Consider the following 21528-nt stretch of genomic DNA (forward strand, 5'->3'; position numbering starts at 1 on the left):
CATTATTTGCATATGTATCTAGATCATTCAGTCACATTATTATAGACAATCTTTCAGTTTTCTGCCACAGATGGCTAAGGGCTTAGCGTGGCCCTGATTTTCATGTTTACCCTCCAAGGTCTAAATTATCTTCAAGAACCCTAGGATATCTCCCTGGGTCTCTGGTACTGATAATATTCCCCCAGTGTTTCTTCAAAAGAAGCAAAATTCCTGAAGACAGGGACATGCTTTGTTCCATCAATAAGGGGAGAGTTCCACGAATTGTTCGAGACCAAGTCTGGTGCCTCTAATTACTATGCTTTCTCACGTGGTGGCCTGAAGAGTCAGGCGCTAGCTTGCAGCTATGGGCGAGGGGGTGGAGTGTGTAGAAGCACGCAGGTGTGGGGACTAGTCCACGCTTCGCGGTTGCCATAGAAACCTAACGTCAATATGGCGACCGTGACGACTTTTTAATAGAGACGGACGTGCCCTCGATAGAACAACAGGGTTCCACCTTCAGGTGTTTGGGGCTCTGCTGAAAGTGTGGGTCCCCGCGGTGGGGGCTGAACCGCCCTGAGGTGTGAGCAGACAAAGGGTTCCAGATCCAAGCTGATTCTTTCCCGCGTTGGGAGTCGGTGCCATGGCTGTCTCGTAGGTAAAACCATTGGGATCTCTCCCGGCCCCAGTTAGTGTGGGTTCTGCTCGAGGGGGTGTCCTGTAGATGCTTTCCTTTAAAGACAGGGGCGCAGGGCGCCTGGGTGGCTCAGTTGGTTAAGCGACTGCCTTCGGCTCAGGTCATGATCCTGGAGTCCCGGGATCGAGTCCCACATCGGGCTCCCTGCTCAGTGGGGAGGCTGCTTCTCCCTCTGACCCTCTCCCCTCTCATGCTTTCTCTCACTTTCTCTCTCTCTCAAATAAATAAATAAAATCTTAAAAAAAAAAAATAAAGACAGGGGCGCAGGAGGTAAGACAAATAACGACCCTGAGCCCCAGCTTTCCCGTATGTAAAATGGGGATGAGAAAGCTTCACCCACAGGATCGCTGAGAACAGTGATACACATGAGCAAACCTATGGCCCGGTGGTTACTGTGGGATCATGAATGTCTGTGTGAATTCAGGCCACTTCTTACTCCTTTTCACCTTTGATGTTGGAGGATAAACTAGGAAAGGAGGAGAAAGTGGCTCTGTGAGAAGCCCATTAAAATGTGTTATGATCACGATGCAGTTTGTATCAGTGTCATTGCCACTAACCCAGTGACTGGCATGGTGCTGAGCACATACTTAGGCCAGTAAATCAGTGATCGCTGGATCTGTCTCTCCCTGTGCAGCTCTTCATGCAACTCATATCAGGTGCTTGAAGAAGGCAGATTCTGAGGATCTGTGTCCTGATGGCCTCAGAAGCTTCTAACTCCAGATTCAAGGGCAGCAGTCCTCAGGAGACCCCGACACTTCACTCTCCTGGTGGAAATTGATGCCTGGCTCAAGTGAGTGCATAGATCTGAACAAAAGCATGATGTGGAATAGCTCTTGTGAGGTTCACAAACTAGTCTAAAAATAGAGAGCTATTTTGATCACATCACCGCAGAAGAGGTTTAGCAGGTGGAATTTTATTCCTTCAGTGTCTACAGGCTGTGTAGTAACTCCTGAGGTTCATCTTAGAGAAGCCTTTTTTTTTTTTGCTGAAAAATAATTGTCTAGTTGGTGAAGGAGGTTGCTCTTTTTTTTCAAAAATTTTTTTAAAGATTTTATTTATTTATTTGACAGAGAGAGACACAGTGAGAGAGCGAGCACAAGCAGCGGGAGTGGGAGAAGCAGGCTTCCCGCTGAGCAGGGAGCCCGATGTGGGGCTCCATCCCAGGACCCTGGGATCATGACCTGAGCTGAAGGCAGACGCTTAATGACTGAGCCACCTAGGCGCCCCTTTTTTCAAATTTTTATTTAAATTCTAGTTGTTAACATATAGTGTAGTATTGATTTCAAGAATAGAATTTAGAATTTAATTCATCACTTAGATACAACACCCAGTGCTCATCACATCACATGCCCTCCTTAATACCCATCACCCATATAGCCCATCCCCCACTCACCTCCCTCCAGCAACCCTCAGTTTGTTCTCTATCATTAAGAGTCTTTTATGGTTTGCTTCCCTCTCTTTTTTTCCCTTCCCCTACACTCATCTCTTTTGTTTCTTAAATTCCACATATGAGTGAAATCATATGGTATTTGTCTTTCTCTCACTTACTTATTTCACTTAGCATAATACACTGTAGCTCCATCCATGTCATTGCAAATGGCAAGATTTCATTCTTTTTGATGGCTGAGCAATATTCCGTTGTATATACGCGCCACATTTTCTTTATCCGTTCATCAGTTGATGGACACTTGGTTTCTTTCCATAGTTTGGCTATTGTTGATAATGCTGCTATAAACATTGGGGTGCATGTACCCCTTCGAATCAGTATTTTTGTAGCCTTTGGATAAATACCTAGTAGTGCAATTGCTAGATCTCAGGGTAGTTCGATTTTTAACATCTTGAGGAACCTCCAAACTGTTTTCCAGAGTTTGCATTCCCACAAACAGTGTAAGAGGGTTCCCCTTTCTCTGCATCCTCGCCAATATCTGTTGTTTCCTGTGTTGTTAATTTTAGCCATTCTGACTGGTGCGAAGTGATAGCTCATTTTAGTTTTGAGTTGCATTTTCCTGATGATGAGTGATGTTGAGCATCTTTTCATGTGTGTGTTGGCCATCTGAATGTCTTCTTTGGAAAAATGTTTATTCATGTCTTTTGCCCATTTCTTAACTGGATTATTTGTTTTTTGGGTATTGAATTTGATAAGTTCTTTATAGATTTTGGATACTAACCCTTTATCCAATATGTCATTTGCAAATATCTTCTTCCATTCTGCAGGCTGCCTTTAGTTTTGTTGATTGTTTCCTTCACTTTAGCTTTTTATCTTGATGAAGTCTTATTAGTTCATTTTTGCTCTTGTTTCCCTTGCCTATGGAGATGTGTCTAGTAAGAAGTTGCTACAGCCAAAGTCAAAGAGGTTGCTGCCTGTGTCCTCTAGGATTCTGATAATTCCCTGTCTTACATTTAGGTCTTTCATCCATTTTGAACTTATTTTTGTGTATGGTGTAAGAAAGTGGTCTAGTTTCGTTCTTCTGCATGTAGCTGTCCAGTTTTCCCAACACCATTTGTTGAAGAGATTTTTTCCATTGGATATTCTTTCTTTGTCGAAGATTAGTTGACCATATAGTTGTAGGTCGAAGTTGGTCTTTAACATGCGTTTGCAATAAATATAAACATATTTTTCTCATCATATAAATAATAATTGGTAATTCCCATGTACCTCATAGATGGGTGTGGAAATGTGCAGTTGTTAGATTAGATTAGACATTGTAATATAGATTTTTCCCCCCTGGTGGCTATGGTTTTTTTCCCATTATATAATGACATTTTTTAATGCGCCAGAAGCCAGAAATTTTCCAAGTGTTTAAAATGTCAGTGACTAGAACATAATATTTTTTTGTGTGTGTTTTGTTTTGTTTTTGAGAGAGAGAGAGCGCAAACGGGGAGGGGCAGAGAGGGAGAGAAAGAATCTTAAGCAGGCTCCACTCCTAGGACAGAGCCTGACACGGGGCTCAATCTCACGACCCTGAGATCATGAACTGAGCCAAAATCAAGAGTTATATGCTTAACAGACTGAGCCACCCAGGTGACCCTGTTTTGTTTTTTAAGTAGGCTCCAAATCCAATGGTGGGGCTTGAACTCACCACCCTAAGATCAAGAGTTGCATGCTTCACCAACTGAGCCAGCCAGGAGCCCCTAGAAATTAATATTTTAAAAATTATTTGTTACCCTAGAGTTTGCCCTATTATAATGATATGCAGCCATGCCACGTTCCCTAAAATAACCAGTTACTCTTAGATATCATTATGATCATTTTCCTAATATATATTCTTTTCTGTATTTTGGGAGGAAATGGACATCAACTTTCCCTAAATATTTGGATACATTTCATTGGAAGTGATTATTTCTCTTTTGGTTCTATGTACCATGGACCAATTTGACAAGACATAGTGTGGATCTTTTAATACTGTGAGAACATAATGGTGGGAATCTTTCATCTAATTAATTGCATCACAGAATTATGAATATATAAATATTCTACAAATACTTAATTCAGGTATGATTAACATGCAATATACTATACATATTTAAAATTTTTGCTTTAGTAAGTTTTAATATGTATGTGCCTGTAAATCCAATACTACAGTCAAGATAATGAACATATCCATCACCTTAAAAACTTCTTCATACCCCATTGTAGTGCTCCATCCATCTCTCTCCAGTATTTCTGTCCTTGTTACTCTACCCCATTCCCAGACAACCACTGATCTTCTGTCACTATGGATTAATTTTTTTCCCTATAATTTTATATGAATGGAATCATATATTGTGTATTCTTTTTTGCCAATCTTCTTTCCTTCAACCTAATTATTTCTAGATTTATCCGTTTGTTACATGTGTTAATATTTCCTTCTTTTTGCCTAATATTCTGCTTTATGGATATACCACAATTTGTTCTATCTGTTGACCTGGTAATGGATATTTGGATTATTTTCAGTCTTATAAATAAAGCTGCTATGAATATTTGGGTATAAGTCTTTGCTTGGACATATGTTTTCTTTCTCTAATACTGAGCTGTATTTACTTAAAGAATTTGTAAAAATAACTTTGTAGGAGTGCTAAACTGTTTTTCCAACACGGTTGTGCAATGTTTCATTGTCACCAGTAGTGTATGAGAGTTCCATCCTCCACAACTCTGTCAGCACTTGGTATGGTCACTGTTTTTATTTTATTTTATTTTATTTATTTATTTTTTTTAAAGATTTTATTTTATTATTTATTTGAGAGAGAGAGAATGAGAGATAGAGAGCACAAGAGGGAAGAGGGTCAGAGGGAGAAGCAGACTCCCCGCAGAGCAGGGAGCCTGATGTGGGACTCGATCCCGGGACTCCAGGATCATGACCTGAGCTGAAGGCAGTTGCTTAACCAACTGAGCCACCCAGGCGCCCCACTGTTTTTATTTTAGCCATTCTCAGAGGGGTGTAGTGGGATTACATTTCCCTAATGATTAATGATGTTCAACATCTTTTCATTTACTCATTTGACATTTGTATTCCTTCTTTGGTGGAGCATCTTTTCAAATCTTTTGCCCACTTATTTACTGGAGTGTCTGCTTTCTTTCTTTCCTTTCTTTCTTTCTTTCTTTCTTTCTTTCTTTCTTTCTTTCTTTCTTTTTTTTAAAGATCTTATTTATTTATTTTTCAGAGAGAGAGAGAGAGAGAGAGAGACAACATACAAGCAGGGGGAGTGGCAGGCAGAGGGAGAAGCAGGCTCCCTGCTGAGCAAGGAGCCCGATGCGGGACTCAATCCCAGGACCCTGGGATCATGACCTGAGCCAAAGGAAGACGCTTAACCGACTGAGCCACCCAGGTGTCCCTGGAGTGTCTGTTTTCTTATTGATTTTGCAAGGTTTTTTTATTCTGGATACAAGTCCTTTATCAGATATAAGATTTGCAAATATTTCCTTGCAGTCAGAAGCTTGTCTTTTAATTCTCTCAACAGTGTCTTTGAAAGAACAGAAGTTTTTATTTTTGAGGATTTCTAGTTTCTAATTTTTCATTTATGGTTTTGATTTTGCTTTTGATGTCATATCTAGGAAATCTTCACCTAACCTAAGGCCACAAGAATTTTTTCTTGTGTTTTCTTCTAGAAGTTTTATAGTTTTACCTCTTGTACTTTTGTTAGTGATTCATTTTGAGTTGACGTTTGCATATGGTACGATATATGGATCACCGTTTTTGTTTGTGTGTATGGATACATACTTGTCCCAGAACCATTTGTTGAAACGACTATCCTTTCTTCACTGAATTGCCTTGGTAGGTTTGTCGAAAACCAGTTATCTATATATGTGTGGGTATTTGTGGACTCTTCATTTTGTTCCTTTGATATACATTTCTACCTTTGTCCCAATATTACACTATATTGATTACTGTAGATTCATAATGAGTCTAGAAATAAGGTAGTGCTTATTTTCCAGCTTGCTTCTTTTTCAAAGTTATTTTCATAGTGTAGGCCCTTTGCATTTCCACATGAGTTTTAGAAAAAGCCTGTCAATTTCTTCTAAAAAAAAAGTATGCTAGGATTTTTTTAGAATTGCATCAAATCTATAGATCTCCATGGGGAGAATAGACATCTTAACGATACCAAGTCTTCTGACCCTAGAAGATGGTATGTCCCTCCTTTATTTAGGCCTTGTTTGTCTCAGCAGTGTTTTACACTGTTCAGAGTGTAGTCCTTACACATCTTTGGACATAGCTGTGCTACATAGATTACCTCTGTGTAGTCCATACTTTCTGATGCCATTGTCAGTGGCAGTATATTTTAAACCAATTTTGCCTATCCCCTCATCCCTCTCCCCTCTGGCAACTACTAGTTTTTTTCCTCTGTATTCATGGGTCTGATTCTGCTGCTTTTGTTTGTTTGGTCATTTGTTTTGTTTTTTTATATTCCACATATAAGTGAAATCATTTGGTATTTGTCTTTCTCTGACTTATTTTGCTTAGCATAATATTCTGTAGGTCCGTCCGTGTTTTGACAAATGGTGAGCTCTCGTTCTTTTTTATGGCCAAGTAATATTCCATTGAGTGTGTGTGTGTGTGTGTGTGTGTGTGTGTGTGTGTGTGTGTGTTTCTGTATACCACATCTTCTTTATCCATTCATCTATCAGTGGATACTTAGGTTGCTTTCATATCTTGGCTATTGTAAATAATGCTGCAGTAAACATAGGGATGCATATCTTTTCGAATTAGTATTTTCATTTGGGGGTATAAATTATATACCCAGTAGTGGAATTCCTGGATTGTATGGCAGTTCTGTTAATTTTTTGAGGAGACTCCATACAATTTTCCACAGTGACTGTACCAATTTACATTCTGACCAACAGTGCACAAAGGTTCCCTTTTCTCCAGATCCTTGTCAACACTTGTTATTTCTTGTCTTTTTGATACTAGGCATTCTGATGGATGTGAGGTGATACTGCATTGTGGTTTTGATTTGCATTTCCCTGATGATAAATGATTTTAAGTATCTTTTGATGTGTCTGTTGGCCGTCTGTATGTCTTCTTTGGAAAAATGTCTTTTCAGGTCCTCTGCCTGTTTTTTAATTGAATTATGTGTTTTTTTTTAATTTTTTATTGTTATGTTAATCACCATATATTACATCATTTGTTTTGGTGTAGTGTTCCATGATTCATTGTTTGTTCATAACACCCAGTGCTCCATGCAGAATGTGCCCTCTTTAATACCCATCACCAGGCTAACCCATCCCCCTACGCTCCTCCCCTCTAGAAACCTCAGTTTGTTTTTCAGAGTCCATCATCTCTCCTGGTTCGTCTCCCCCTCTAACTTACTCCCCTTCATTCTTCCTCTCCTGCTATCTTCTTCTTTTTCTTTTTTCTTAAAATATGTTGCGTTATTTGTTTCAGAAGTACAGATCTGTGATTCAACAGTCTTGCACAATTCACAGCGCTCACCGTAGCACATACCCTCCCCAATGTCTATCACCCAGCCACCCCATCCCTCCCACCCCCGACCACTCCAGCAACCCTCAGTTTGTTCCTGAGATTAAGAATTCCTCATATCAGTGAGGTCATATGATACATGTCTTTCTCTGATTGACTTATTTCACTAAGCATAACACCCTCCAGTTCCATCCACGTCGTTGCAAATGGCAAGATCTCATTCCTTTTGATGGCTGCATAATATTCCATTGTGTATACATATCACATCTTCTTTATCCATTCATCTGTTGATGGACATCTTGGCTCTTTCCACAGTTTGGCTATTGTGGACATTGCTGCTATAAACATTGGGGTGCACGTACCCCTTCGGGTCCCTACATTTGTATCTTTGGGGTAAATACCCAGTAGTGCAATTGCTGGATCGAATGGTAGCTCTAATTTCAACTGTTTGAGGAACCTCCATACTGTTTTCCAGAGGGGTTGCACCAGCTTGCATTCCCACCAACAGTGTAGGAGGGTTCCCCTTTCTCCACATCCCCGCCAACATCTGTCGTTCCCTGACTTGTTAATTTTAGCCATTCTGACGGGTGTGAGGAGGTATCTCATTGAGGTTTTCATTTGGATTTCCCTGATGCCGAGCGATGTTGAGCACTTTTTCATGTGCCTGTTGGCCATTTGGATGTCTTCTTTGGAAAAATGTCTGTTCATGTCTTCTGCCCATTTCTTGATTGGATTATTTGTTCTTTGGGTGTTGAGTTTGATAAGTTCTTTATAGATTTTGGATACTAGCCCTTTATCTGATATGTCATTTGCAAATATTTTCTCCCATTCTGTCGGTTGTCTTTTGGTTTTGTGGACTGTTTCTTTTGCTGTGCAAAAGCTTTTTATCTTGATGAAATCCCAATAGTTCATTTTTGCCCTGGCTTCCCTTGCCTTTGGTGATATTTCTAGGAAGAAGTTGCTGTGGCTGAGGTCAAAGAGGTTGCTGCCTGTGTTCTCCTTTAGGATTTTGATGGACTCCTGTCTCACATTGAGGTCTTTCAACCATTTGGAGTCTATTTTTGTGTGTGGTGTAAGGAAATGGTCCAGTTTCATTCTTCTGCATGTGGCTGTCCAATTTTCCCAACACCATTTGTTGAAGAGACTGTCTTTTTTCCATTGGACATTCTTTCCTGCTTTGTCAAAGATGAGTTGACCATAGAGTTGAGGGTCCATTTCTGGGCTCTCTATTCTGTTCCATTGATCTATCTGTCTGTTTTTGTGCCAGTACCATACTGTCTTGATGATGACAGCTTTGTAATAGAGCTGGAAGTCCGGAATTGTAATGCCGCCAGCTTTGCTTTTCTTTTTCAATATTCCTCTGGCTATTCTGGGTCTCTTCTGGTTCCATACAAATTTTAGGATTATTTGTTCCATTTCTTTGAAAAAAGTGGATGGTATTTTGATGGGGATTGCACTGAATGTGTAGATTGCTCTAGGTAGCATTGACATCTTCACAATGTTGGTTCTCCCAATCCATGAGCATGGAACGTTTTTCCATTTCTTTGTGTCTTCTTCAATTTCTTTCCTGAGAATTTTATAGTTTTCTGAGTACAGATCCTTTGCCTCTTTGGTTAAATTTATTCCTAGGTATCTTATGGTTTTGGGTGCAATTGTGAATGGGATCGACTCCTTGATTTGTCTCTCTTCTGTCTTGTTGTTGGTGTATAGGAGTGCCGAATTATGTGTTTTTGTATTTGTTTGTTTGGGTTTTTTTTTTTTTTTTTTGCTGTTGAGTTGTGTAAGTTCTTATATATATTTTGGATATCAACCCCCTATCAGATGTATTATTTGCAAATATCTCCTTCCATTCAGTAGGTTGTCTCAATGGTAATTTTTTTTAAAGATTTTATTTATTCATTTGAGAGAGTGAGAGAGAGAGTGCAAGAAAGCACAAGCCAGAGGGAGGAGCAGAGGGAGAGGAAGAAGCAGACTCCCCACTGAGCAGGGAGCCAAATGCGTGGGGGGGGGCTTGCTCCTGCTGCCCCCTAGGATCATGATGATGTGAGCCTAAGGCAGATGCTTAACCGCCTGAGCCACCCAGGTGCCCCTCAATGGTAATATATTTTTTAAAGACTTTATTTATCTGTCAGAAAGAGAGAGAGCACAAGCAGAGGGAGAGGCAGGCTCCTCACTGAGCAAGGAGCCTGATGCAGGACTCGATTCCAGGACCCTGGGATCATGACCTGAGCCAATGGCAGATGCTTAACCGACTGAGCCACCCAGGTGCCCCAGTGGTAATATTTTTATTATACTTTTCAAGTATTATATTTTCACTGCACTGTCAGTATCCAAATGTTGCCAGGAATCTTTTCAGTTGAAAGCACAAGTTATTCTGGGATGGAAAAGATACTTGATGCTTAGCACCTGTATTAGTCAGGGTTCTCCAGAGGAACAGAACCAATAGCATATTTATATATAGACAGAGATTTATTTTAAGGAATTGACTCATGAGATTGTGGAGGTTTGGCAGGTCCAAAATCTGATAGGGGAGGTTGGCAGGGTAGAGAGTCTGGAATGAGTTACAGTTGGAGTCTGAAGGCTGTCGGCTAGAGAAACATGAGATGCTGATGTTGTGGATAAATTCCAAAGACAAGTCTCCTGGCAGAATTCCCTCTGGCTCAGGGGAGATCAGCCCTTTATGCTATTCAGGCCTTCAAGTGATTGAATGAGGACCACCCACCTTATGGCTGGCTGCTTTACTGAAAGACTACCCATTTAAATGTATAGCTTATTCAAAAGTTGTCTTACAGAAACAACCTGAGTGATGTTTGATCAAATATTTGGTCACAGTAGCCCTGCGAAGTTGATGCATAAAATTTATCACCACAATATTCATTTGCCTAGATTTCCATATTAGCTTTTAGATATTATTGACAAAGTACTTAACCTAGGGAGAAAAATGTTCCAGAGAAAATTTTATAGGTCATCTCCAGAAAAATAGTCACTAAAATGAAATAGATGAGTAGCGTTCAACCTTACATGTGTGGTTAAAATTGAATTGTGTTTTCCTTTATCCCCAAATAAATCCACCTCGATGAATTCCTGGGATCTTGTGTGGTAAGAAAAAGAGGGAGAGCATATGTATAACTCTGTGTGCACGTGTGCACATGTGTATGTGTGTATTGTTGAAGCTGGAAGGAGTATTTCTTGTGAGGAATATGTGTGGTGAGTTACTGTGAGTTATGTCAGTCCTCCTCAGTTCCTAGCACATGTTAGGAGACAAATCAGGATGGTTGCTGTATGCTTTTTCCCAGCTTTCCTTGGCCAGCATGGTTACCATGGTGACTCAGTGACTATTGTGGGACTTGGTACAGCCTGAAAATCCATTTATGATTCTTGCTTGAATCACTCATTTCTATGATCGTTATGAAGTGTTGCTTTTATAATTCTGTCATTCCTTCTGGATTTATTAATCGATGTTCAAATGTTGGGTAGAGCTTCCCACTCTCCCCTATGGTTTATTTATTTATTCATCCATTTATTTAACTACTATGACTCATAGATTCCCATTTTGCTGAAAGGGTTACCACCTAACATTATAATTATTTATTTTGTTGGTCACATTGTCACAGAATTGGCCTGTGTTTGCCCCTTCAGTTTGGCTTCTATGTCCATTTGTCACCTCCCTAGAATTCTTTGAGCATGGACTTTGGTCTGTGAGCTTGAATATCTCCCAGTCTGTAGAGAGGAAGTAATGATGTCCCTCAGAGCATTGCTTTGAGGATTTAAAGTAAAAAAGTCTGAAAATAACAACGTATAGCATGGGACATCTAGTAGGCCCTCAAAATGTTAGTTTCTTTTCCCAATTTTGCCTCCTTCATTCTGTCAAGGCAGTGTTTCTGACATGAACATGATAGCATGAGTACCAGAGACAATGCTTGGACATGGAGCAGCAAGCAGGGATGAGCCCACATTTCCATGATGTGGGAGCTTCGGTGTCACTGCTGTGTGCGGGAGGGTGCTGTGGGATGGAGCTGGGGAAGAGGCACAGCATCACTGGACAGCTTCCAGTGACCTGAGTGGGGACAGGCCAGCACATGCTCACCCATTGCCCCTGTGTTTCCTGTGCCCTCCCTTTCTCTCACTTTATTCTTTATTCCATGTGCTGTCTTTGGGTGTTGTCAGCCTGATCCACCCATTATTAAATTTCCAATCCACTTTTTAACTCAGGTTTTTTGTAGCTTCTTAAAGATAATTGCCTAGATTTACATTTCTTTAACAGCTGTAAGGAGTGATGTTTTAATTCTATAATTTCTTCATTTATTAGTTAGAATTCTTCTATGAAACAAACTTCCTCTCAACAACTACATGGTTACACTGAGGTATGGTCCATACAGAAGGGAAGGATGAATGCTTATTTCTTTTTCACAAGAGAACAAATGTACACCTTTATTTATTTACTTTTCATTAAGTTTAAATCCTTGAGAAGTACAGCATCACACAGATTCTGTGGCCAATGGCTTTAGCAGGAAGGTTGCTTCGGAATTTGGCACGAACCATGCCACTGTTTCCATGAGCATGAGTTACTTTTCCCCAAATTACTCTGGTTTTGTTTGGTTTGCCACCAGGAGTCACTATGTTGTTCTTTGCTTTGTACACATAAGCACATCTCTTGCCTAGATAGAATTCCATTTCATCTTGAGCATAAACACCTTCGATTTTAAGAGCTGTGTGTTCCCTCTGGTTCCGGAGACCCCACTTATAGCCAGCAAAAATGGCCTTGGACCACAGCCTTCCAGACATTATTTGGTGTTTTAGGAGTCCTGTTCCCAGCAGGCCTCCACAGGCTCCAAGAGGGCAGAAAGAGCTATTTCCACTTTTTAGAATAAAGAGTTGTTTTGCTTGGATCCCCCAAAGATGAACTGTGAGTTTGTTTTGTGTGTTTTTTGTTTTTCTTTAAGAGTGTCATCATGAGCTCTAGATGTTTATATACTTGAGGTTGTAATCCATTGCAGCCATTAATGTTTTTGATGTTCAATTGGTCTATCTTAGGCCTGTGGGAGTCCATTTGGGTTGGCTTTTGTGTCTTTGATATCCTTTCTGGTATGAGCTGTTTGGTCCAGGTCATCTGGTACAATCCCTACTCAGCCCTGGAATCAGCTATTTCTTCAAGGAAGCCTGGTTCTTTTAGGGGGAAATATTTTTTTAGAGGATTCAGTCTGGGAACTAGAGATGCTCATTGCTACTGTGTTGGTCACTGTTGATTGTCCTTTCTACTACCTGGAGCCTGTAAATATGTATTATATTTTTTATGGGAATATACATCATCTCCTTCTATCCTGGGCTTATAGGTTCCTCTGTCACCTTATAGGTAATAATTTTTATCATTTGTGTTTTAACCTTCCAATTTTAAAACATACAATAATTTACAATATATATATTAGTTTTCTCCCCTGTTCATTTGTAAAAGGTGGCATATTCTACGCCAGTGCTCTGTAATAAAAATTTCTGCAGAAATGAAAATGTTCTGTATCTGTGCTATCCAACTTGGTAGTCACTAGCTACATGTGGGTGTTCGGCATCTAAAATGTGGCTACTGCAACTGAGGAACTGAATTTTTGATTTAATTATTATAACTAATTTAAATTTAGGGGCACCTGGGTGGCTCAGTTGGTTAAATGTCCAACTCTTGGTTTTGGCTCAGGTCATGATCTCAGGGTCCTGGGACCAAACCCTGGGTCCAGTGGGGAGTCTGCTTTCCCTCTCTCTCCCCCTGCCCCTCCCCCTGCTCTTGCTCTCTAAAATAAATAAATCTTAAAAAGATAAATTTAAATGGTTCTGTGTGTCTATGATGATCATATTGGACGGAAACAGCTCTATACATTTTTCTGTACCTTGCTTTCTTCACTGAACAATATAGTCAAAGCAGTACAGAGAGGGAGTCCTCATTGCTTTTTTTTTCTCATTGCTTTTTAAGCTGCATAGTACACCAGGATGTAGATGTACCATAGCTTATTCATCCAGCCCCCTATTGGTGGACAGCTGTCTTGTTTCTAGTTTTCTGCTGTTATGAATTTTTCTTTAAGGAATGACCTTGTACTTAAACCTTTTCATTTTTTGTATTATTGCTTTAGGATAGATTCTTAAAAGAGAGATTACTGGTTCCAAGAGGAAATACATATGTAATTTTATTAGATAGCATCAAATCCCATCCACAGGGTTTGAACCATTTCATATTACCTTCAGTGATGCATGGGAATGCTGATTTCTTCACAGACTGACTGGTAAGAAGAAGTAGTTATTTTTTTCTTTGAATGTCTTATCATGAGTTAGGCTGAGCAATTTTTACATGTTTAAGGCACTTTTTTTTTGGTGAAAAACTTGTTTGTATTGCCCCTTTTTCTTTTTTTTTTTAAAGATTTTATTTATTTATTCATGAGAGACAGAGAGAGAGAGACAGAGAGAGAGAGGCAGAGGGAGAAGCAGGCTCCCAGGGAGCAGGGAGCCTGATGCGGGACTCGATCCCAGGACCCTGGGATCATGACCTGAGCCGAAGGCAGATGCTTAACCATCTGAGCCACCCAGGCGCCCGCCCCTTTTTCTTTCCTGGTGTTTTTTGGGAGTATTTTTGTCTTCATTTTTTTCATAACTCCATATATTATGGATATAACCATTTGTGATGTAAGTTGTAAATATTTTTCCCAATTTGTAATTTTTCATTTTGCTTTGCTTTTTTTTGGGACTTTGCCATGTAATTTTTAAATGAAATTAAATACATAACTCTTTCCCTAATTGCTTCTAGATTTTTACGCATAGCTGGAAAAGTTTCCTCCGCCTCCAGGTTATAGAGGAATTTCAGTGAGTGTGCTTCTGTGGACAGGAGAGAGATGAGAGAAGTGAATCATATTGGGGTGTCAGGCATAGAAGGAACAGTTGGGGAGGTGACCATATTGTGAGAAATCTGTGAAAACCATGTCACTAAGTCAGGAGAATTAGATGGTGGTCAGGATCCTGGTCTTGGGCTTGTCTTGAGAACTCAGTCTCTCTTCTTTCTCCTGTGGATGTGAGTCCAGACCCACACAACTGGGAGATGAGGTCTTTAATGAAGCAGAAATTCCATGTCACCTTAGATGGATCCCTCACAGGTCTAAATGAGAGGACCACCCTCCTAGTGATAAGGAGAAACACAAAATCATTTCCAAAATCTTCCACATAACTTGGCCACAGACTAAAGAGAAAGTAAAACCTTTAGTTTACAACCATGAGAGAACCAAACCAGAACTGAAACCACACAATTGTTACCTTTTCCTTCACTCTCTTTCTGGGAATAAGGTCTCCTCAGGAGAAGGTCATAGACTCTTAGTGCTATTCAAGATGATGGAGGTGTGTGTTACAAGTTGCCTTTTCCCAGGGTATAGCATCTCCCTGCTCAACCACCTTATTTCCTGCTTAGATGCTGGGTTTCCATCTTGACTCAGGGTCAAGGTTGGGCTAAAGTTGCTTGTAATGGAGTCTGTTTAGGGTCATACCTCACGATCCCTGGGTTTGACACTAATATTCACCTTGTGGCCTGTGGATATTTCTAGATCTCCAGTCTAGATATCAAGAGAGGGAAGATGTGGATGCAGATGTGGAATTGGATGGACAGTGCCTGTCACACAGCAGACATCTGATTCACATTTAGTAAACATGAGATGTAGATATAAAGGCATAAGTAGGATATAAAATGATGCATGTGTCCTTTCATTGTTTTTATATAAATGTTTTTCAGGAGCATTGGGATCATACCACAGTTACTGATTTTGTAATCTGTGGAGGAAACATCTATGTTTCTGTTTCTAAAAATTATGTCTTTTCTTTGGGAAAAAATAAGCTGTAGAAAATGAAGAAAGATGCTTCTAAGTAGATGCATGTGATCCTGTAGTTGGTCATCTGTAAAATGGGCAAGTTGGTACTTACCTTACAGCTCCTGTGAGGAGAAATGAAGAAACCAACAGGAAGTATCTGATACGTAATACCATAAAACTTTGACACATATATATATCATCTCTCCTGTGTTCTTTCCCCAACAGAGGAGATGACTTTACCATCAACAACTCATAGAGCCCACTGGGATTTGAAGGAGCATGAAAGCAAATATATATGTCACAAGTATATATCCGGTATGTATTCTCTTTCAGAGCTTCTAAAATAGGCACACCCATTTTCTCACTTTACATGCTATAGGAGCTCTAACAGAATCGGCAGATAGGATATTATTTTCAGGCGTTTTTTTTTAAAAATCAGCTTTGTTTAGTCTTAGAGTTCCCAGGCTCCAGCTAGCCCAAAACATTGTCAGGTGTCTCCTGAACCTGAAACATCTTCCTTTTTCCCAGGCCTAATTTTCTGGCTTTTATTCACACTGTTACTCATCTAGGCCTGTACATCTGGAACCTGATCTGGGCCATCCTGGTGAGAGATGACAGTGACTGCAGGGAGTTCATTTTCTTGTGTCCAGACTAACATCCACATCCCTACGCTCATTGAGGCTTAGAGGTGTTTTAATCCACGTGTGTTGGTTGCCCTGGGCCCTGGGCTGAAGGAGCCTGTGACTAAACTTCCCCCTGAATCCCGCTGTTGAAGCATCTCACTTCTGGAAGCTGTGGGCTGAGAGCACTGAGCAATCTCCTGCTCCCTCCCAAATTCCCTCCACTGTAGGTTCCCTGCTTGGCTAACTGGCAGGTTAGACCCATGAGCCTGCTTTCAGTTCAAGGGGCTTTATGTAGAGAGAAGAGAAAGAAGCATGCTGTGAAACTACTTTCCTCTCATGACCTTTACTAAGTCCTGGGGAATGGAGACATCGGAGGACTTCTCCAGTGTAAGATTTATTTGAGCAGCATGCTTGCCCTTCCCCTAGGCATCTGCGGCATCCCTGACATTGTCGTGTAGATTCAAAAATTAGTTCTGAGACCAACTAGTGCATAATTCCCTTGGTTTAGTGATGTTCCCCATTCTGATGCTGAGCCACTCTCCTATGGGGAGGTCTAGGGAAATTTATTCATTCTTATTATTTTTCACCTTCAAAACCAAGACACTTTTATGGTAGTTAAAAATGGATACTGCTCAAAAGGAAAAAAAAATCATTAAATACCCTTGAAAGTCTATTTCCCATGGATAAGCACTGTGATCATTTGTATATATTTTTTAGAAACTTTACCATACATGTATAATCATGCATTTTTAAGATTAGCAATGACATGACCATCTACTTACAGTTTTGTGAATTACTTTTTTATGATAAACACCATATTATTAAAGTCAATTCAGGCCAATCAATATAAGTCCACATAATAATAAAAGTGACCCTAAAATCTCTAATGATCCATTCTGGCATGATAATAATGATAAGAAAGGTCAGTATTACTACTGACCCCTTTTGTGCCCCATGCTATTGTACGTGATAAACCTAAACTTAATCATCACCACAGCCTATGAGGAGGAGCTACTGTTGCCTGACTTTAAACATCAGGGAGCTGAGGCGAAGTGAGGGCAGGGCTAGCAGGTCACAAGACCAAGATTTGAACAGATTCTGTGTGGCTGCTGAGGCCCTACATTTAACCAGTGTGCATCGACCCTCAGTCTTACTGTCGATTACATTTAAAGGGCCATTGAAGTCACACTACATGCCATATACTCTAGGCAGGTTTTCTTTTTCTTTTCTTTTTTTTTTTTTATTAAGTTCAGTTAGCCAACCTGTAGTACATCATTAGTTTTTGACGTAGTGTTCAGTGATTCATTAGTTGCGTAACAGCCAGTGCTCATCAGATCACGTGCCCTCCTTAATTAGGCAGGTTTTCTTATTTACTCATTGGGACAGCTCTGTGACAAAGGTCTGGTGAGTCCCATTTCACGGGTGACCAAGCTCAGACTGACAGAGCCTACCTAAGTCACCTCTCTAGATCAGTAACAGGATGGGAATGAGGTTCCATCCCTTGCCCTCCCTGGAGGACACAGAACAGCCTCCCTTTCAGGGCTAGAGAACTGATTAGATCAGCTCCTCTACTATTGTGGCCCTGCAGGCACTCACTAAGCAACCCCTCTGGTTGATGAAGATAACAGAAGAGATGAAATCTCACCCTTTGTGCTAAGAGACCTGGGTATCGGGCCACATGTGTTGGCTGATCCTCGAAGTGCTGAATTAGGCTGGGGGCAGAAGCACAGATCAGATAGGTGATCTAGAGGGAGGGGAAGCAATATGTACAGAGCTACTTTAAGTAAATGTATTTTATATTTAATTTCCTTTAATCTTAATAGCTATTCAAAATATGCATTATTCAAATCAGGGTACTGACTTTAAGGGACTTCCAATGAATTAGGGAAACAACTTATTTTCTTAGGATCAACAGCTAACTGTGGTGTTATTTTCAAGTTTTTCACCTTTTGTCTTGAATCCTCCTGGGTTCTGAATGACTAAACCCTAGGGGCTGCCTTATATGGTCTCTATGTGTTACTTAATTTTTAGAATTGTGAGCTACATAGTTTTTGTCACAATATTATTGAAATTTAAAACACATTCTAAATGGAAAATATACTAAGAATTGTGTATAAACACGGGAGAAATCATTTGCAAACTACAACTCATCTACTGGATTGGTGTCCATAGTTTGTGAAACACACTTAGTAACAAACAAAAATTGGCTTATAATTTAAACAGTAAATTCATGTAAAATTCTAAATGAACAATAAATATGTCAAAATGTCAAAATATGCCCAAACCACAAGCATTAATAAGATGCAAGTATAAATGCTTAGATTCATATTGAGTGGAAAATATAATATGCAAAAGGTGAGAAATGTGATTGCTTTTTTGGAAAAGACCCTGTTTGTGCGTGCGTGTGTGCAAGCATCTATTTTCATGTACCCTTCACCTTAAGGGACACATCTGGAGAGGAAACACCATTCTATGACAACAGACCCCTTTGAGCCAGGCGGTGGGACTGCGGCTGGTGAGAACTGCAGGACAGTTTCAGTTTATAAATGTACTTTCATATGTTGTTTGAAATATAGTATTCAGGAAAAATAATTTGATGAAAATTTGAGGGCAGAATATACTTATAAACAGATTCAGAAAAGTACTGTACACATGTATTCATTACTTTGGAAAAGCATTTCATTTTATTAAATTAAAAAAATAAAGTAGGGGCGCCTGGGTGGCTCAGTTGGTTAAGTGACTGCCTTCAGCTCAGGTCATGATCCTGGAGTCCCAGGATCGAGTCCCACATCGGGCTCCCTGCTCAGCAGGGAGTCTGCTTCTCCCTCTGACCCTCTTCCCTCTCGTGCTCTCTATCTCTCATTCTCTCTCTCTCAAATAAATAAATAAAATCTTAAAAAAAAATAAAGTAGGAAAAAATAGAATTGAAAGAGGTTCTCCCTGTACGTGTGTGTGTTTATAGGTCTCTCTAGCTGTGTCACCCCAAATACTCACATTCACAAGTGCATCTTTATCTTCAGTTCAAACCAAAGCTGGACAGCTAATCTCAGGTCTAGACAGCCCAGAAAATGATGGTGATACAGCTGGATGGCTGCGTGGGTTAAAAAGTTCCATTAAACTCTGGCTGAAACCATTAGATCGAGATCCAAACTGCCATCCCTTCCTTCCCCTTGTTGAGTCCCCAGGTTTTAGACTCTCAGAGCTGACATCCTGGATCTGGCTTCCTGGTGGCATCCATCTCCATTTTTTTTTTCTTTTTTAAGGAAAGGAGTACATTTATCAAAGGGGAAGAAATATCAGATGGTTTATTTACTAAGACACACCACTTGGCTCAGTTAAGTATCTGCCTTTGGCTCAGGTCATGATCCCGGGGTCCTGGGATTGAGCCCCGCATCGTCCTCCTTGCTCAGTGGGGAGTCTGCTTCTCCCTCTTCCCCTGCTCATGCTCTCTCTCTCTCCCTCAAATAAGTAAAATCTTTTAAGAAAATTAAAAAAGGAAAATTCATATGAATACTAAAACAATTCCATCCACAGTTGACCTTAAATCTACTTCATGTTCATTGATGTATTTCTTCCCTCCTCAGTGTGGGTTGACATGTCCACACTGTAGAGGGTCTCTTCCAGAGAGCAGGGCATTCACCCTCCATTATCCCATCCTTATAAGGCTGCCAGGCCTTCTTCCACCCCCTGTCATCTGCCCATGACACAGCACACAGCTGTCCAGACCCTGCCCAGGGGCCCCATCCTCTCAGGTTCCTCCCTCCTGCCCCAGCTGCCTCTTCGCGTGCCGCTTACTACCAAGGTACGCTACTGCCACCTAGTGTTTCATCATCTGCAGGCCCTGGAGTATATGTTTTTAGAATCTTTTACATCCATCAGTTTTCTCAAACAATTAGAATCATTCTTTTTTTTTTTAAGATTTTATTTATTTGACAGAGAGAGACACAGCGAGAGAGGGAACACAAGCAGGGGGAGTGAGAGAGGGAGAAGCCGACTCCCCGTGGAGCAGGGAGCCCAATGCGTGGCTCAGTCCCAATCATGACCTGAGCCGAAGGCAGATGCCCAACGACTGAGCCACCCAGGCGCCCCAGAATTAATCATTCTGAACATGGATTCAAAGGCTGTATTTTAAATGACGGTATTGTGTTTTTTTTTGCTCCTAGCTGACCTTTCTTTGTAAAGTTTAATGATGGTGGTGAGTTGGTGCCATCTTGTGACAAAAACCTGAACTGCAGCTTGAACTTCGCGGAGCAGGAAGGTGGGAGGGAGGGGTTGTGGCCCCAAACCAACCAGAGCTTTCTGGAAGTCTGCGTGGAAAGGGGACATTTCCAAGGTATGGGGGTACTGAGGACCTTCGGACAGAAAGTGTAGCCTCTTGTGTTGAAGAAAAAGCTCTATGTGGGTGGAGGTAAAAGATCCTTTTAATTTTTATTTTATTGGCCCATGAATTGACAGAAAGATTAATGTAACAATAGAAAATATGACATAGGCCCAATTACATTTAAAAAACTAGAATATGACTAAAGCAGCATTTCAAATCTGTGCAGATACAATGGATGATTAGGAAGTGGTATTGAGATAGCTAGATAACCATAAGGTTAAAAAATAGATAGGGTCCCATTTCTCTATCTTGAAGTAGCAGGATAAATTCCAAATGATTCTGAATGAAATATAAAAAAAAAAATCCATACAAGTATTAGAAGAAAACATAGGTGAATTATTCTATAACCTGGGTGGAGGAAAGTTTCCTCAATATGAATCAGTATCCAGGAGCATTAAGGAAAAAGATTGATGTATTTGACAACATAAAAAAAACAATGACAACTCTGCATGGCAAGAACATGCTAGCCAGTTAAAGACACTGGAAGAAACATTTGCAGCTAACATCTTTAACAAAGCATTGATATCCCTCCTATATAAATGCTTATCAATATAGAGGCATGAAAAAACAACAGCCCTATCAGAGACATGTAAGAAATTAACAGTTAACAGAAAACAAGTTGTCTTTAAACATATGAAAAGTTGTCTTTAAATGTATGAAAAGTCTCCAGCTTGCTTTAATTAAGAGAGAGCAATTAAAACTACACTAAGATATTGTCTCTTAACTGTTAGATTGGCAAAGATCCAAATGTTTGTCAATATACTCAGTTGGTGAGAATGTGGAAAAACATGTCCTTTCACTCCCTGCTCACAGAGGTGCAAGATGGTATAATCACTGGAGTAGGCTTAATAGTGGTCCCCTAGGTCCTAATCCCTGGAGCCTATAAATATTGCTTATATGGAAAAAGGTTCTTTGCAGATGTGATGAAGTTGATGCTTTTAGATATAATAATAAATATAGATATAACTATTTACTCTGGCACTATCTGAATAGCAAAAGAATGGGAACAACCTAATGGGGGGTTATCCTGGATTATCAAAATGGGCCCTAGTGTCTTCATAAGAGAGAGACAAAGGGAGAGTTGACACAGACAGAAGAAGGGAAGGCAGTGTGACCAGGGATGCAG

At 40.3% G+C, this 21528-nt stretch overlaps 1 long non-coding RNA gene and 1 pseudogene across 1 annotated transcript; one reads left to right on the top strand and one right to left on the bottom strand.

Annotated features, from left to right (window-relative positions):
- The first annotated feature begins 498 nt into the window (after positions 1 to 498).
- LOC114202413 (uncharacterized) lies at positions 499 to 20346 on the top strand. The gene is made up of 3 exons (XR_003607795.1): positions 499 to 634; positions 15624 to 15713; positions 20185 to 20346. It is a non-coding gene; the product is annotated as an uncharacterized LOC114202413 (long non-coding RNA).
- Positions 12025 to 12354, bottom strand: LOC148163039 (large ribosomal subunit protein eL33 pseudogene; annotated as a pseudogene).
- Positions 20347 to 21528: the final 1182 nt, after the last annotated feature.

The sequence above is a fragment of the Eumetopias jubatus genome, unplaced genomic scaffold (genome assembly GCF_037043125.1).
Source record: "Eumetopias jubatus isolate StellerSeaLion01/CBP00866 unplaced genomic scaffold, mEumJub1_p1.0 scaffold_11, whole genome shotgun sequence".
NCBI lineage: Eukaryota > Metazoa > Chordata > Mammalia > Carnivora > Otariidae > Eumetopias > Eumetopias jubatus.